This window comes from Rhipicephalus microplus, chromosome 3 (genome assembly GCF_043290135.1).
Source record: "Rhipicephalus microplus isolate Deutch F79 chromosome 3, USDA_Rmic, whole genome shotgun sequence".
Taxonomy (NCBI): domain Eukaryota; kingdom Metazoa; phylum Arthropoda; class Arachnida; order Ixodida; family Ixodidae; genus Rhipicephalus; species Rhipicephalus microplus.
The window spans coordinates 131,951,933-131,970,760 of NC_134702.1; the positions used below are offsets into that span (position 1 = coordinate 131,951,933).

The 18,828-nt window shown below is 46.5% G+C and overlaps 1 pseudogene; it reads left to right on the forward strand.

Moving 5' to 3' along the window:
* The first annotated feature begins 3,275 nt into the window (after positions 1-3,275).
* The window catches only part of LOC142802961 (uncharacterized), a 37,538-nt pseudogene continuing 21,985 nt past the window's right edge, over positions 3,276-18,828 (forward strand).

Genomic DNA, 18,828 nt, shown 5'->3' on the forward strand with positions numbered 1-18,828 from the left:
ACTTTCCGAAAGGCTTTTAAGAAGATACTTTGGGCCTTACCGAGTACTGCGACAACTGAGTGAGGTTACTTACGAAGTTGTTCCCGACAGTTCGTGTAGTACCAATCGTCGCCAGCCCCATCCTGAACTCGTTCACGTAGTGCGCATGAAACCTTACGTCAGCGAGTGATTGTGTGAGACTTTTCTTTAAAAAAAACTGCATTATTGACTTCGCATCGGGTCGATGCTCTTTGAGAGGGAGGCAAATGACCCGAGACTGCGTGTGAACGACAACGATGATGTGGGGATTTAGCAGACACCATGTAGTGGGCCTCTGGCTTGACTCAACAACAAAGAAGACAATCTTGCGGCTTAGCTGTTGAAAACACGCTGCTTTCGCTGCCTCAAGGTGTACTTGTGCTTTGTTCGCGTTGTACTGCGACAATATGACATCACTGATCGAGGGACATTATTCACAGCGAATCTATTGGATGATATCTTCAGGTTGAGTTACCCAACCCATCGGAAGACAACTGCATATCAGCCTCAGAGTTTAACAGAAAGGCTAAACAAAACACTAGGCGACATGATCTCTATGTACGTAGATGTGCATCACAAAACATGGGACTACATCCCGCCGTACGTAACATTTGCGTACAACACTGCAACGCAGGAATCTACACGCTTAACTCCATTTCAGCTTGTTTATGGCCCAGATGTCAGAACTAAGCTAGACGCCATGATTCTGTATAAGGACATCGACAAGCTCGACCAATTGGCCCCTGACATCCATGAGTACATTCAGCGCGCTGAGTAAGCACGTCTACTGGCCCGTGTGCACATCAGAACTCAACAGTGTGCTGATGCACGGTGGTACAACAGCCACCATCGAAAAGTTAATTATGAACTTGGTGACGAAGTTTGCGTTTGGACGCCCACTAGGCGGGAAGGTCTCAGTGAGAAACTCTTGAGGAAGTAGATGTGTGAGCGACGTGAACTACGAAGTGGTTCCAGGCGGAGGCTCACCGTCATCCCAGCGAAGGTTACCACGCCCAGAGACTGTACACGTCGTCCACCTAAAACAGTAATTTACGCGTCGATGCGAATTTTCTTCATGTGCCAGTGAACTCTTCCTGTGAAGAGTGAATGCCGTTTATTTCCAATGACCGGGCCCAGGACGCATTTTCTCTCGTGCGCAACTTTGTTTATTCTTTGTTTATGTTGCCTACATCGGCCCACTGCTGTGCACACCTTTGTTTGAGCATCGGGTCGATGATCTCTTGGGAGGAGGAGTAACGCCCCCTGATGTTCTGTGCCAGTGAACAGTGAGCCCGTTCTGTGCCAGTGAACGAAGAAGACGAGGAACCCGTGCCACCCTATCACAAAAAACCAGTTGCGCTGGCCCAGTGCCATACCTGATTACTGGACCAGCGTCCAGTGTCGCGCTGGTACTGGGACAGTGCCACGCTGCATGAGGTACGCTGGCGCTGCATACTGGGACATCCATTATCGACTGAAATCTGGCTTTTAAATTGTGTTTAAAATTTGTGGTCAAGCGCGCATCGTAATTAAGGCTGGAACACGCACGCAGTGAAAAAAATAAAAAGAAATAAAAAACTGAATGAGCCGGAGTCTAACCTATTACCTTTACACATCACATTATCTGAGCCAAGCATGCTGCCCACTACTCCACACCTGAAACATGAGAACGAGTTTATTTTTCTTCATCTTAAAAGTAATTCAGGTATCATGTATTTTGAATTTGTCGTTTACATACGCAGTGTTTCGTCTCTAAGTGTTCGCGCTGAACTTGCGATTGTTAGCTCATTCTTTACGGTTTGCCTTGGAACACGTTCATCTGGAACGTTTTGCCCCGAAGCTTGTTAGCGTAGCTGCAGATGTGTTACGGCAATCGTAGTGACTCACTATGCGGTTAGTCATACCTATGTATAACGCCGGGTTTATCTTAACTGCTCAGTGAACACTGTAGATTCCACCCCTCAATAGTTTGGAAGTATTTTCTGTCGTCCTTGTTTACGTTCCGTGAACGACAGCCGCAGCAGTTCACTCTAGCCAAAACGACTACTCGGCTTAGGGCCGTACTTCTTGTACCATGGTTACTGTGGGGATCGTAGATATTTATTTAGAAAGAGTTAAATAATTTTTACATTATAGTTCTCATCATAACTGACCCGTGAATGGTCATATTTTCATGTTCTAGTACACGAATCGAAAGCTAAAAACACCAATATTGGGCAATGCTGTGGATAACTGCATCCGGAGACGTGGGGCTTTCTACGGTATGAGCCGCAACGACTCACTGCTAGAGTAGGTCGGTCTTCGTTATCAGACTGACATTACTGTCATGTTGTGTTGCGAATTATAAGTTCAATTGATACCGATTATGAAATACATTGACGAAACTCGATTAAACTAGAAGAAAAGTGCACCCGAGCCAAGGGGGGCATCCGTAGGTAGGCTAGAACCTTTTTTCCCGAAATTCTTGCTTGCCCCCCCCTTTGCCTCCCACCTCAAGGGGCAACCATAGGTAAAACACAATGCATAGGTTCTGTTCTCCCTGCCCCACTGCAGGAACAAAGTTGTCGTTTGTCCCCCCAGCAAAATCCTGGCAGCGCCTCTGACCCGCGAGATCAACATATGAATGTTTTAGCGTACTGCCATTCATCGCCTCAGAAAAATGAAGCTATATATGCGTAGCACATAGATGATATTACCATCATATTTGGTAAATTTTATGCTCGACATGTCGGGATTCAATATGAAGTCTTACAGAAAGTGCGCCGATTGCGCCTAGTTTCTACCAATGTGCCGCTAACGTTATCAGTGTAGGTAGAGAATGTATAGCGTGACTGGCGCCTCCCAGCGCACTTTAAGACACTAGGCTACGCTGTACAGTGTGGCCCAGTGCGTTTCAGCGCACTGAGAGACACTGGCCACGCTGTACAGTGTGTCCCAGTGCCTCGCCGCACGCTGTACTACACTGGGACACATTGTGCATCGTTTCCAGCGTCATCCAGCGCGCTGAAACGCTCCGGGGGATATCGGAACCGCTGTTTTTTTTCGATAGGGCAGCGGAGACGTCCTTCTTTGTGTCTGAGACTTTTACAGTCGCGTCTACCTGTACGTTTCTTCGAGCTCGTGGCACGCGACAGTATACAAATCCCGACGCTGGCGCGCAAAACACGGGATGTTGTTAGCACGAAATGCACTCAAAACGACACGGCGAAACCGACTAGACGTCCAGGCAGCTATGGTTTACTACTCCAAAGATAAGCATGGCTGCTACCGGCAGAGTCCTAGCAAAAAAAAAAGAGGTATCTGTTTTCATCGACGGAAAAAAGGAGCTTGTTTTGAAAAAGTTTATGACCCGTTCAGTGCGAGAGGCTTACCGTCTCTTTAGAGAAGCTAATCCGAACACATGTATTGGGCTCTCAAAGTTTCATTCTCTGAGGCCGAAGTGGATTCTTCTTGCACCACAGCGAGAAATGTGTCTTTGTATATACTGTGCTAATGCCACGGAGTGTGTTTCTGCCCTACAAGACGTCACCGATGGTGCCTACATAGCAGAATCCTTGAAAGAACTATGTCTTTGCAGCTCCTGAACAAGTGATTGTTTTTTGGGCCATTGCGACTATTGCCCTATAGAAGATGCTCTTACAGTTACATATTTGGAAATCCTTGAAAAAATTGACGTAGCCTATGCAATAGCGAACAATGGCGATCTAGTAAAAAAAAACAGCACAGGCAAGTGCTTTTCTGCGAGAACTAAGTCTGTGGTTCATAAAATGCATTACCCATGATTACATAATGTACATTATAGAATCAGCAATAATCCAGGTGAAAGAGAACCAAGAAAAACAATCTTGAAATATTCGCTTTGATTTCGCCGAAAATTCTACAGCCATTTTACTGAAAGAGGTATCACTGGCACAAAAGACAGATGTCCATATTCACGTGTGCCGTCACAAGCAAGCATTCAATCCAAAGTTTTGCCGTCATCAGCGATGGCACATGACATGATGCTGCACATGCGTGTTTTGCTCTACAAATAATCCCATCTACATGAAAGAGCAACTTAAGCCTGACACCTACGTTAATAAATGTGAATCATTTCTTAGCGAACTTCGGCGACTTTGGGCCGAAGTTCGCTATCTATGTATCTATCTAGCCGCCTGCGACTTTTAGCTCTCCTGGCCGTTTCTATAATGGTATCAATACCAATCTTGGTATAGCATAACATGACTGTATAAAAAACATACTTGATTAGTCACAACATGAAAACCATGACGTGTATGTCATGAATGTCATGATTTACATGTCATGGTCCAGCACATATGCGTCGATTTCGTTCACATGACATGTTACAAAACTGGTATGGTATGACATCATTGCATGCTGAACACAAGCGACAGACCCTAACATGAAAATCATGACATGCGTGTCATGTAACAACATGACTTAATGCCACGCTCAAGATGCACTCGCGGCCGTTTTGCAAGCTTCACATATACAAAATTTGTTATTACGGTACGTGAATGGATGACGAAGGTGTATGACTGGTGCAAAAATGATAAACATAAGATGCGTGTCATGTGACAAAACGACTACATGCCACGCTCATGATGCGCTCGCAGCCGTTTCGCTAGCTTCACATGTACCAAACTCGGTATTACGCGACGCGAACGGAAGACATAGGTAAATGACCAATTCGAACATGATAATCATGACATGCTGTTATGTAGCAACGTAATTACATGCCACGATCATGATGCGCTCGCAGCCGTTTCGCTAGCTCCACATATGCCAAATTTAGTATTACGTGACGCCCATGGATGACTAAGCTATGAGACTGGTGCAAACATGATAATCATGAGAAGCGTGTCACGTAAGAACATGACTGCATGCCACAGTCAAGGCGCGAATACATTTCGACGTCATGCGGTGCGTGTGCTCGCCGGCGTTCATTTCGTCGCGTAACGCCCGTGTTGCCACGCCAGGCGCTGGTTCTGCCATACACTCGCAGGTGCACGCCGCGCTGCATTGTTTTGACGCAAGCGTGTTTCAGCGCGTTCGGCGTCCCTCCGTAACGAAAAGAAGGAGACGCAGTGTTGTCCGGGTAACGCATCGGTGCGAGACGCAGCATGTCGCATTTCGTGCCGGTTGCGGTCGGGCCGCGCCGACGGACGCTGGTCGCACATGGCGTCAGACTATGGAGCACTCACGTTTTGCTAACGTAGCGTCCCTGTGCCTAGTGTGCGCGCGCGTCAACGCTACATTGGAGTATATTGCACCCGTCATGATGCGGTCGCGGTCGTTTCTATAGCTCCGCATATACCAAATTGGGTGTAACGTGACGTCAAATGATGAGTAAATGTATGACTGGTGCAAACATGATAATATTGACACGCCTGTCATGTAAGAACATGACAACATACCACGCTCATGGCGTGCTCGTGGCCGTTTCGCTAGCTTCACATATACTGAATTTGGTATCACGTGACTTGAATAGATGACGAAGGTGAACGACACATCTAAACATGATAATCATGATACGCCTGTCATGTAAGAACATGACAACATACCACGCTCATAACGTGCTCACGGCCGTTTTGCTAGCTTCACATACACTAAATGTGGTATCACGTGACGTGAATAAAATACAAGAGTAAACAATACATCTAAACATGATAATCATGACATGGAAGTCATCTAAGGCATCATTTACCTCCACCTTGTGACGTTGTGCTGGTTTTAAAGTGGTATATCAACATTCCTCATTCGTGCTTCGCACAACATCGATTGCCACTGTACGTGGGATCTGCCATTTTTTTTTGTTTCTGGTGGCGCCAGTGGTCACTTTGAAAAACAAGTACCAGTTGTTCGAGTTCTGCCAGAAAGATCACATATCAACAAAGTGGATTTTTTTCAGCCATAGGACGTGTCAAGAACTCTTGTGACGGTGTTGGTGTCCTAGTAAAGCATCAAGCTACACTCTACTACCCGAGAGCGGCAAGCCCAGCTTTGATTAAGCCAACATTCTACATGGTGACGCAAATGATCGCGAAGATCAAGAATGTCAAGCTGCTGTGTGCAAATGCAGACGAGCTAGAAACATTACGTAAGTTCAAGAAGATCAAGAGGAAATTGTTGCTATATGTTCTAGGCATACGTTTTTGGCATGTTTGGTTAAGCAAATGTGAGCTCAATGATCGTGGTCGTGTTTTGTTAGCGTCAAGTACTGCTAAAGGTGATCTGCAAAAGATGCAGCCCTTTTGAGCGCTGCTTTGTTTCACAGAGTCAATACCAAAAGAGCAGGTGGTATTTCAAGCGCATATGCTATATCTAGTGAGACCCAGCACTTGCGTTGGAACATTTTCATGCTTGAGTTTATCTGCAAATATAGAGAGATGTTTTACAACTGAGATACAGTGTGGAATATTTCCTCCATTAGAGCTGTGTATTGAGGAGCATAAATGCGCCTTCATAGGTATGTAATTCTCACAGTGTTAAAACAGCTTTTTTTCTCCAAATTCAGTCATATTTACTAGCGTTTGAAGCTTATTGCTGCTTTTCTGTTCATATTTCTAGATTTCTCTGCATATCAGCGCATTCTCAAAAAGCCCTGAATTTTACCACGAATATTCTCGCGGGAAAAAAATGCAACATTTTTTTTTTCGATATTAATTTTTCACGGCTTTTGAGAGTCCTTTTACAAAATTTTAAGACAAATCGAAGATAGGGTTTTTTATTATTCAAATTTCAACAGAGTTCACTTTCACCAATATGAGAAGTTTGAGGCAATATATGAAAATATATGTTTGTTCAAGGGCAAAAATAATTTACCCACTTAATGAACACATCACAGAACGCGTCAAACTTGGAGGCGCTGCTTGCATTGCTTTCGGAGAAAAAAAAGATAAACACATAGCTTTTATTCAACTATCGCATAGTTAGACATCTTTAAAAACTATTTTATTTCAGTGTACAAACCTTAAATCAAATTATTTCATTTTTCACTAGACAAACATTTCAGCTAAAAATTTTCGCTCGCGCAACAAAAATATTTGTTTTTTTATAGCGTCTCCAAATTTCGAGCATGACAGGTGACGACATTGGTCGCTCCGTGTTGTTCAAGTTCAATATTTCTTCCCTCGTAAGTCACATCGTTATGCACAAAACAAAATTGACTTTCGGGCTTCCTATCGAGAAATGTATAAAACATAAAATACTCAATGAAATGTAAAGTATCAACTTTTGAACCCGTGTCAATCTCTCTTGGAATCACCCATATGCTAAATTTTCTCTGCGTCACAACTAACGCCAAGCCTTGTCTTCTCACATTTTTTAATACCACGTGTGGTTTTACTAATCCATCGTCGAATCTCACGACCGCCGTGACGGAGAAACCTAAACTAACGCACCGAGTGCGGTAAAACTAGCCAAGCCGGTCGAAATTAACGTACTCTTTGCGTTGGTTCCTTTTTTTTTAGCACCGTGGTCTGGAAATTTCATGATAGATTAGTGAAAGCGCGCGTGCTATATTCAATTATTTAAAGTTAGGCTCGCCATAGTTCGTGACGTACAAGAACTTCGCCACATAAACAACCACCCTAAATATTACTACAAAGTTACTTAAATAATTTTATCAAATAATCATACGTAAGTGATCTAGTGAGAGGTGAAATCTTACCGCCTTGGCCTGGAAATGGGCTGCGAAAAATGAAGTGCCTAGCTATTATAGTTTTTAAACGAAACTACTCTATTTTCTAAGAAAACACCACACACACATTGATATATATATATATATATATATATATATATATATATATATATATATATATATATATATATATATATATATATATATATATATATATATATATATATATATATATATATATATATATATATATATATATATTTATATATTGAGAGAAAGAGAGAGAGATTCACTCACGATAGATTTGTGCGCATGCCTCAAGCAGAGTGCCCTTTTTGTGTATTCCTTTTTGAACTGGTTGAACAGCCATAGTTCTTGAGGTCCTTCAACCTTTCTGAGCGTTTCTATGCCTGAAACATCGAATGCGTGCGTCATCTCGTGGGCTAATATCTGCAATTGGAGGGAAACGCCTCATAGGTGATATGTCACACTATCGCCGCATGGCACAATCAACGAATTCGACAGCGAGAAAGAGGCACTTGATACAATTTACGATTCGCAGCTGGCTCCTGTAACATACAACAAGGCCTAACCTAATGAAACGCCACTACAAAGAAAGATTATCACTTTATGATCCCACTGTACGTAGGATCTGCCAATTTTTTTCTTACCGACCCCTTTTATTCCCACTACTCCATCTCTGTACTGACCTGTCGAGGTGTCATCTTGAAAATAGACAGCTATGGCCGGTACTTCTCTCCTTTTTTTTCTTTCCTAACCGCTTAAGGAGTGCCCAGAAACACGTGCGGCCTGATAGCATGCTGACCTGCTTTGATCGAGTGACAACGTTTAAAATTGAGCTCGTGCAGCGAAAGGTTCACCCTCCCTAAAAGTGCTAAAGACATGTAAATTTCAAAAAAGGACGCATTTTGAATGCTAACACGCCCGCGAAAGCGCGCGCTAAGTAAGTTATTCATTCATTGTCCGTGCATACGAAGACAAACATGTCAAGTTCAGTAAGCACTGCGTCCGTGAGTCAGTTCTCTGTCCGCCACAAGTCGCACTGTTGAGATGGTGTATGCACTGACTAAACATCATGTTTGCAAAGCATGTTTCTCTTTAGAAAAAGCGTTGTATTCCCATAGCAATTGTACGGACGGTCGAGTAACACTTGTACCATCGACCTCACGTTCCGTATCAAGTCCAAGTTGATAAAATCGCTCAGTAACACCGAAAGTTGGGCGAGTTGGTGATTGTTCATGATTACAAATAAGCAGCGCACGACGTTTTACACAAAGAGAGACGATAGGGACACCGCTGCAGCGGTGTCCCTATCGTCTCTCTTTGTGTAAAACGTCGTGCGCTGCTTATTTGTAATCATGATAAAATCGCGTCGCGCACCCTGCGCTTTACGTGCGACGTAATGCTTGCGAAAGCTCAGACTGGTAATGCTCCGACAGAGATGAAATGCGCCAGCCGTCAAAGCGCATGAACGGCGGCCTGTCTGGAGGGGCTGTTCAGTCGGATAGAAATTGCAAACTTCGATTAAGTGAGTTCCGTAGCTATCTCGACACATATCAGCACACAGCTTGCCCCTGTGTATGAGCTGTGGTCTTACCGCTTACGTTACGTTGAAAAGAAAGACACGATAAAAAACCACCTCCACCACTCAATGGGGAGTGGTTTTCGGGTTACCTCATGTGTTCCCAACAACTTCAATCAATGATTGTGGGAAGTGGTTACACCCGCGTCTTCAATACTTACACCTGCGTTTTCAATACTTTCGAGAGGCTAACCGGCTAACCTTACTATATTATTGTCATCGAATTCATTGCTTAGTTCTTGCAGAAAAATTCATTCTTTTGACAGCCAGAAGCTTTATAGAAGGTGCACTTTAAACGACGGTTTGCAATACGACATAATGTACATATTGGCATGCTCGTAAATAGTTTAATTATTGGTTGAGACTGAGGAGTGTACGCAATGTTCTTTGAGACTACAGCGGCACAAAAGCAACTCTCCAATCTTGCTAATATCAAATTCCTAGAATATATTACTGTTCAAGCGAGGTATTTACATCTGTTGTGGTGGCCAAAGAACATTTGGTGAATGCGAAGATGCTGTCATTGCTAACTATTGAACGCAAAGCCCACTACTAGAGCCGCGGGCGCTGCGATGCCTGTGACGTGCAGGGTTGGATTACGTGATCTCGCTTCGCTCTGGCGCAGGAAAGCTGGTGATTGGATACATTGCTTTTAACGGCAACGTCGTGGTGTTTTTAATTTTTAACATCATTTTAACATCGTTGTATTGCTCCGACTGGCGGCGTAGCACAGTGCGGTGCATACGCAATGCCTCTGTCTGCGGCTGCTAGCAGTGCCACTGTCACCACTCTCTTTAGTTGTTGTGGTTGTTATTTCGAGCCCATGGGGTTAAATTGAGCACGTACCATGAATGTTCACGTGAAAGTAGAACGTTTCAATTATTGCACGGCAGCCTCGTTCCCAATGAAAAATAAATGCGCTGACAGTTTGATTATGTATATTTTTAAAATGGGACTCCGAATTGTCAGGGAGACAAAATATAGCCCGAAAGTCTCGCTTCTTTCCCCTTGATTTCATTACTTTTACCCTTTTCAGGTCTATTTTGTGGCGAGTTGCTTCTGCGTCTTCTGCCAGCCCGTTCAACCAAACCTTCTTTTTTAGATCATACTTTTGCGCTCCAGTCTATGCTAAAGCTTACTTCTCTCGCCAAGGTAACTTTTTACCGCTGTCAGAGCCACCACCATTCTCCCAGGGCATGTCCCCATGTGTCTACACGACCCCGCGGGTTTCCATCCGCCAGTGCCCTAGCCAGGGGGTGGCACACTAAGCCCTTGCCCTCAACCCTTTCTGAAATATTCCCTTGGTTTATACCGCACCAAAATAACGGTCACCCAACCCTGCCAGCCCGGCTCCCAGTTCTAACCCAGGTAATTCCCCCTCCAAAAAAAAAATTCTTATAATGCGCCTGCCGTCTGTGACTTCAGCTCACAGGGTTCCTTGCATATAGATTGCGTCTGTATAGAATGAGCCCATAGCCACTGTCACTTCCTCTAATGTTGTTTTGATCTACACGCAAAAACTTGGTCAGCTTCGAAAATTGATTTGTCTTCAAAGAGCTGCCGTGAAACGTCACCCAGATTATGAAGGAAACTGCGAAAAAAAAAAGCTGGACTCTGGCAATGTTATTGAAACATGAAATTGCCGCTTAGATCATGGTGCGCAAGGCCTGGCAGCTAGCTCAAGGACGTAAAATGATACGGCTGGCTGATTACATTTTTATAATACCAATTGATCCTTTTGTAGAAGCTCTGGAACTGAACCAATCATTCATAATTTTCACCCATGTGTGTCTACATGGCCAGCGAATGTGTAACATGTGCCCACCGTAGAACTTCTGCGCAAAATATTAAGAGTGCGCCACAGAGATAAGTTACAACTCTGAATGAGGCACGGGCATGCGTGAATCTCACGTTTACCCACAATCAAAATAAAAAGGTTGTGGCTGCATGCGGCTGTAAGAATTCTGTGTTGCTTCCCACAAAGAGGGGAACGCGCCTGTGCTGTACTTTGTAGGGTTATGTGTGCTAAACATAAATGTATTTTGCGCACGTTTTTCATGTCAGCCACGGCCCGTCTTTAATGCAAACATACGAATAATAAAATAGCGTAGCTGTTCGCATTTCTTTTAGGGGCGAAGCTCCTTAGGGCGTGGGCTGTGCGTCCCCTGTAGCCTGCATGTAGCCACCTCTAGTTTAGTTCTTGCAGTGTTCACTAGACGGCGGTACCGTCCCCTGTATGCTAAGCAGCGGGGTGAACCAACAGATGATGTGGAAAGAAAATGGGCAACCTTTCTAAGCTGTAGAAGGGATGCATCCCTTCTGATCAATGAAAAGATTAGAAGGAAGGGAGCCCAGTGGCTGGCAGAAGTACATAAAAAAGATAGAAAGGCAGCTGCGAAATTTTGGAACCATCTAAACTCCCTAAGAGATGAGACGAGCCTAGAGCAGAACTTTATAACTACAGCCCAAGGTGCTAGGCTAGAAGGGGACGAAGCTATTGAATATATAAGAACAAGGGTGACAGAAAAATATCAACAAAGAAGTACTTTATGCACCACAATAGACAAAGACGAATCAAGTGGTGCAATGGCTCCATTTTCACAACAAGAGTGGGAAAGGGCTGAGAAAAGGGTTCCTAGTAGTACATCAACAGGCCCAGATGGCATTCCAATTAGGCTGATAAAAACATTAGGTCCGAAGTCTAAGCAGGCTTTGAGAGAGGCAGTGAGTACAATAATAATCGATGGTGAAGTTCCCGATGGATGGAAACTTAGCAGGATGAGCATGATCTATAAAGGAAAGGGGGACAAAGCTGACATAAACAACTACCGTCCTATAACAGTGACATCAGTGGTCTACAGGCTGGCGATGCAGATTATAAAGGAAAGACTGCAGGCGTGGATAGAGGATGAGGTGGTGCTGGGGGAACTGCAGAATGGGTTTCGGAAACACAGGAGGTTGGAAGACAATCTGTTCTCACTGACGCAGTGCATCGAAATAGCAGAAAAAGAACACAGGCCCCTGTGGCTAGCATTTTTGGATATCAAGGAAGCGTACGATAGCGTGGTTCAAGAGGAATTGTGGGGAATACTGGACACACTAGGCGTGGAACATGTAGTCACTAATATTTTAAAGGTTGTCTATAAAGGTAACAAGGTAGTTATAAAGTGGGAAAAACAGGTATCCAAGCCTGCAGAGGTAAAACGGGGGCTTAGGCAGGGGTGCCCCCTGTCACCCTTATTGTTCATGATGTACCTACAAGGATTAGAGGCAAAATTAGAGGGAAGTGGACTTGGCTTCAACCTCTCTTTAGTCAAACAAGGAAAACTTATTGATCAGGCACTACCGGCATTAATGTACGCAGATGATATAGTGCTAATGGCCAACAACAAGGAAGATTTGCAGAGATTGATGGACATCTGCGGTAATGAGGGAGATAGGTTAGATTTTAGATTCAGTAAGGAAAAATCAGCAGTCATGATTTTCAATGACAACGAAGGTAGTGAGCTTAGAATACAGGAGGTCACGCTAGAGATGACAGATAAATACAAATATCTGGGCGTATGGATAAGCAATGGGACCGAGTATCTGAGGGAACACGAAATATACGTGACGACTAAAGGTAACAGGAATGCAGCAGTCATGAAAAATAGGGCACTGTGGAATTACAATAGGTATGATGTTGTGAGAGGAATATGGAAAGGGGTCATGGTTCCTGGGCTGACGTTCAGCAATGCGGTCTTGTGCATGAGATCAGAAGTTCCAGCAAGATTAGAAATTAAGCAACGTGGAATAGGTAGGCTTGCTTTAGGAGCTCACGGGAATACACCAAATCAGGGAGTACCAGGTGATATGGGATGGACATCATTTGAGGGCAGGGAGGCTAGCAGCAAGATAAAATTTGAGAAGCGATTGAGAGAAATGGGGGAAGAGCGTTGGGCTAGGAAGGTTTTCAGCTACTTGTACATGAAGAATGTCGATACAAAATGGAGGAAGCGAACCAGGAAGTTGACTGGTAAATACTTAGAAAACAGCAGGTGGCCAAACCAAAAAGAACTATCGGTTAAGAAAAAAGTGAAGGAAACGGAGACTGACATGTGGAGAGTGGGCATGATTAAGAAGTCCGCACTAGAGATCTATCGAACTTTTAAGCAGGAAATCGCCAAGGAAAGGATCTATGATAATACTCGGGGTAGTTCTCTACTGTTTGAGGCCAGGACGGGAGTACTGCGAACCAAGACATATCGGGCCAAATACGAAGGGGTCGACACAATATGCAGTGCGTGTGGAGAGGAAGAAGAAACTGCCGAACACTTGATAATGTTCTGTAAAGGGCTTCACCCTATAGTTCAGGATGATGGCGCAGAGTTTTTCAAAGCACTGGGATTTAGAGACAGCGAGGGCAAAATAGACTTTAAGCGGGTAGACTTAACTAGAAGGAGGTTATCTGATTGGTGGCTAAAGTCAAGGCACGAGTGAAAATTAAACCCTTCACTGCGAAGTGCGAATCCTCAACTTCATTATTTAAAGGAAAAAAAAAATGTAATGGTTAGTTCATTAAGTATTACGGCTAGGTGGCGTTAGCCGCCGTCCGATCTAAAGGGTACAGCCACATCCATCCATCCATCCATCCATCCATGTAGCCACCTCTAGTTTAATTCTTGCAGTGTTCACTAGATGGCGGTACCGTCTCCTGTATGTAGCCACCTCTCGTTTAGTTCTTGTAGTGTTTACTAGATGGTGGTACTTGTAGCTGATGATGAAAAGATGCAAGATGTTATAAACTAGAAAGCGGTACTTGTAGTTGATGAAAGACGCGAGATCTTATAAAATAGGAATGATGTCACATATGACGCGTGTCATTGGTTGAAGGCAATCGTTCGATTTAGTGCGGCGACGTACGCTAGGGGAAGCGATGTAATGAAATCGAGTGGGCAAAATGTACAGAGGATTCGTGGTTTACCAGGTTTACCTCCGGAGCTTCGCCCACTCATCATCATTCACTTCGTGGATATGGCGGAATTTTTTTTTTGCAGCATAGATAAGTTTTTTTACCGTTGTTACCCATTTGATGCTTCAATTTAACAAAGAATGAGTCTTCAGCTTTTACAGAGTCGGTGCGCTCGGCCACCGGGTTGTTTCATTTAGGTGACCATAGCAGACAACGCCGCCAGTTATTTATCACTTTGTACAGTCATGGAAGAAGCTGCTGCAATACTTGACTGATTTCGTTGCGTGAAGTACAAGAATAATAAAAGAAGAAACATGAAAGTGGCTGCAGGCTGCGCGCGGGAAGGCAGCGGAGCAGTTCAACCATGTACGTCACGGGTGGCAACTCCACATGGTGGCGCCACAGTATGTCCTCGCGCCCAATACCTGATGTCACTATGAGAAGAACTCCGAACAGGGAAATGCGTAGATTTTCCCACATGCACCCAGCACAGCCTAGCGTCGGTCTGGTAGTCCGGAAGTGCTGTCCATCTGCAACTTGCTTTAGCTGCTGACGGCCGAATTTGTGATTTGATTGAGCTTCACTATATCGCAAGTTTCTTGACTTTCATGCCTACCTGGCGCAGATATCTTTTTCTCGTGAATAATATCAACAGAAAACAACGCAATCATTTAGGGCGTGATAATGATTGCGCGCATGATATCAGAAACGTCTGGTGCGAGTTTAATTGTCATGGCACGCTGTCTGCACACCAAAAAATAAATGTTTTCGAAGAGAAAAAAATTAAAGACACCTTCCAAAAGGGCAATTATGGACACTTCAGTGGGCTCACGAAGCGGCTGAAGGGCTCGGTATTTATTTACCAAAGTGGGAGTGGCCCGCTCCGGGCTAGGACACTGGGACGACCTAATAGACCTAAATATTTTTTTTCATCCCTTCACCCATACATCTTCCTAAAGGGAACCTTGATGTGATGCGAAGCAGCAGCGTTCGGCACGGCGATTCAGTGGGCGATCCAGAGGAGGGCGCGCGGCGCTTTCGAGACGTTGCCGACGCCGACGACGACGACGTCTAAAGTTCCAATCACTGGGACGCGTATGCTCGCGTCTACACGTCAAAAGCGTCAAATGCGCCTTTCTGCGTCGGCGGGGGGCGCTGCGAGCGCTCGATGGTGACGGACGCACTCAACATCGCCTCCGTAGATTTTCTGCTATTTCTGCGGACATACACCCTGGTACCCCTGAAACTTTGGTTTATCGTCACCGCCAAGTTCTCCGCTTCGCCTAGACAACACCTTCGTCCAGGTGGGTCCAGTTTTGACAACTTGAGAGACATCCTTCACTCCCGGCTACAACGCCGCCTCGCTAAGGGCTCTCAGCCCGGCGATGGTGGCCGCCAACGTGGTTACGGGCTATGATCCTACCTCAAGCCAAATGCTGTCCATGGAGATTTCATCCTCCGTAAACACTATGCCATCAGAAGACGAATACCTCGACGACATGGTGAAACTGTGGCAACGCAAGCAAGCGAAATCGAAGTCTGCGTCTCAACAACAACGAGACGCCACAGCTGGCCGCCATTCCCCAGCCTTGCAAGGAACGCCGGTGCGCCATCCCTCCGGTGATGTGCCTACATCTGCTCCCTCCTCGCAGCCAGCGAAGCAACGCGAGTGGCGTCCGCGTCAGACTCCTCGCCTCTCTCGCGACGACTACATCGTAGTACTCAAACCTCGCGTTCCCTGCGAGCTACGCACATTTGTCCCGGCCGATCGCGCGGGCGACGCCATCCGCAGCTACCTCGGCGACCGGACTACCACGCAAATTCAAGTGTGGTCAATCTGGGAACAAAACATCTTGGTCTGTAGCACCACCATTTTGCCTATGGCACAGCAACTCCTCGGGGACTTCCAGCTGCAAGTGGGGGATCAGCAGCTGCCCGTTCGAGGCCACGCCAAGGCACCAGGGGATATGTGCAAGGGCGTCATCAACGTAAACCCTGCTGAAAGCCCGGAAAAGATAAAGTCCGAACTGTATTGGCCTCGAGGTACTATCCTTGCGGTCCGAAAACTCGGAGATTCCGCGGCGGCGGTGGTGACTTTCGAGGGCACGAAGTTACCCCGCTTCCTCTTCTACCACTGCGTGGCGACGTATATCCGCGCCTACAAGAAAACGGTCCCTGTTTGCACCAAGTGCGGTACCATCGGCCATCGACCACCTCAGTGTCCTCACCCCGCTCCAACGCAGTGTGCCAAATGTGGAACCCCCGCACCTGCAGGTCTCAATACTCATGACTGCCACCCCAAGTGCCTCCTCTGCCACGGCGCCCTTGAGACTGAGACCAGTGGCTGCACGGCAAAACATAGGAAACGCAAGCAGCCCTCAACATCTCCTCGAGGAACCACCGCATATTCGTCACAGCCAGGCAGCGGCACCAACCTGCATCAGTCGGCTCCACCACTCCACGCCGACACTCAGGCATTCCCTCTGCTCGAAGCACCAGCGGCGGTACCTCAGGTGAGCAGTTGGGCAGGGAATGCTGCTTCTAAGCCTCTCTCACCCCCTTCTGTCGATCCTCCTTCTCCCGAAATTGCAGCCCTTCGCCAGCAAGTTGCTGCACTTCAAAAGCAAAATTCTCTTTTAACTAAACAACTCGAGCTCTTAAATAAGCGACTTCAACCGCAACAACAGTGTACTGCAAATCCATCCGGTATTGCCACCGCTGTCCAGGTGGCTACGCCAGCTACGTCCAAGCTTAGTCCTTGCGCTAAGTCCACTTCCATTAAACCGCCGGTTCAAGCAGCCATGTGTACTCCAGCACTCGGAACCGGTGCCGCATCTACTCCAGAAGCTCCTGAAGCTCCTGGGGCACCTCAGGTTCTCTTGCCCGCTAACCGAACTCTCCCTAGCGAGGAGTGCGCCCCGCGCATAGTGGAACGCCTTACGCGCGTCGAAGCTTCGATTAATCATCTCCTCATTAGCTTCTCTGTCCAACGCATAGTAGTAGAGGTTACCCAGGCTATTCAAGCCTGGGCAATCACCCAGTTTCAACCCAAGGCATCGCGTTCCCGCTCCTGCTCGGTGAGCAGTGAAAGTGCAGCTCCACAGCGTCGTCGTAAGGTGGCTACCACCACCCCGCCGTCGGACAATCCGGCCTCTGTGCCCCTCCCTGCCTCTGAGGATTCCGAGCGGCACATGGAGGGCCAAATATAAAACCTAAGACAATCACGATGGCTACCAATCGTACGTCCCATTCAAACATTGCGTCTAAATTCGAGATCATACAGTGGAACCCTGGAGGCTTCGGGAACAGGCGAAAGCGTTCACATCTTTCCCTTTTCCTCAGCTCACTTGGCTCTCAGCCGGACGTCTTGGCGCTCCAAGAATCTGGCCCTGCTCCATCCCTTTCTGGATACTGCTCCTATGTAGGCGGCACCACCGCCCCGCCGTGGTGGTCTAGTGGCTATGATACTCGGCTGCTGACCCGCAGGTCGCGGGTTCGAATCCCGGCTGCGGCGGCTGCATTTCCGATGGAGGCGGAAATGTTGTAGGCCCGTGTGCTCAGATTTCGGTGCACGTTAAAGAACCCCAGGTGGTCGAAATTTCCGGAGTCCTCCACTACGGCGTCTCTCATAATCATAGGGTGGTTTTGGGACGTTAAACCCCACATATCAATCAATCATCAATCAATTAGGTGGCACCACCACATGCCTCCTCATGCATAAAGCTTACACAGCAATACAGATTGACCTCGATCTGGATCTTCCTTACGACTACTGCATGATATCAGTGCTGTCTCAGCGGAGGGGCCAACCATCAATACATATCTTAAACGTGTACTGTCCCCCTCGCCTTGCGACGGCTTCGTTTGCGCATCTCTTCCATCGGGCGCTGCGTATAGCGGCCCGACAACCACTGGTGATTGTCGGGGACATTAATGCCCCCAGCCCTCACTGGGGTTACCACTACGAGAAGGCCCGGGGCAGAGAGCTCAAGGAGCTCATTTCCTCGCTGAGCCTCACGCTTCTTACCGATCTGGCACAACCCACACGTTCCGGGAACTCGGTCACGCGAGACACATGCCCCGACCTCTCCCTCACCCGTCACATCCGCGATGCTACATGGGAAAATTTAGGCGAAACCCTAGGCAGCGATCACTTTTTACTCCGCATTTCGTTCACACCACGGCAGAAAATGCGCCAACACTGGGGCCAAGCCCGTCTCACCAATTGGACTCAGTTTAGAATGCAACCATTTCCCGCCGTCCTCTCCTCGACCGAATATGCAGCATGGGCATCATACGCCCTCCATTTGAAACAAGCGAACACTCGCACCCTTGCAACCTCTAATTTGACAATCGATCCACGCCTCCTACAATCCACACCTCCTGCAATCGATCCACACCTCCTACATCTTTGGCACGCTCGCCGCGGGCTCGTAAGGCGCTGGAAACGCAACAAACTTAATCGGAAACTTCGCGCTCGCATTGAGGCGCTCACTGAGAGGCGGCCGCATACTCTGCACAACTTTCCGATGCTAACTGGGCAGACACCTGTTCGAAGGCTGCAAACCAGGTGAGCTCTAAGAGTGCGTGGCGACTCTTTAGAAGCCTTTTCGA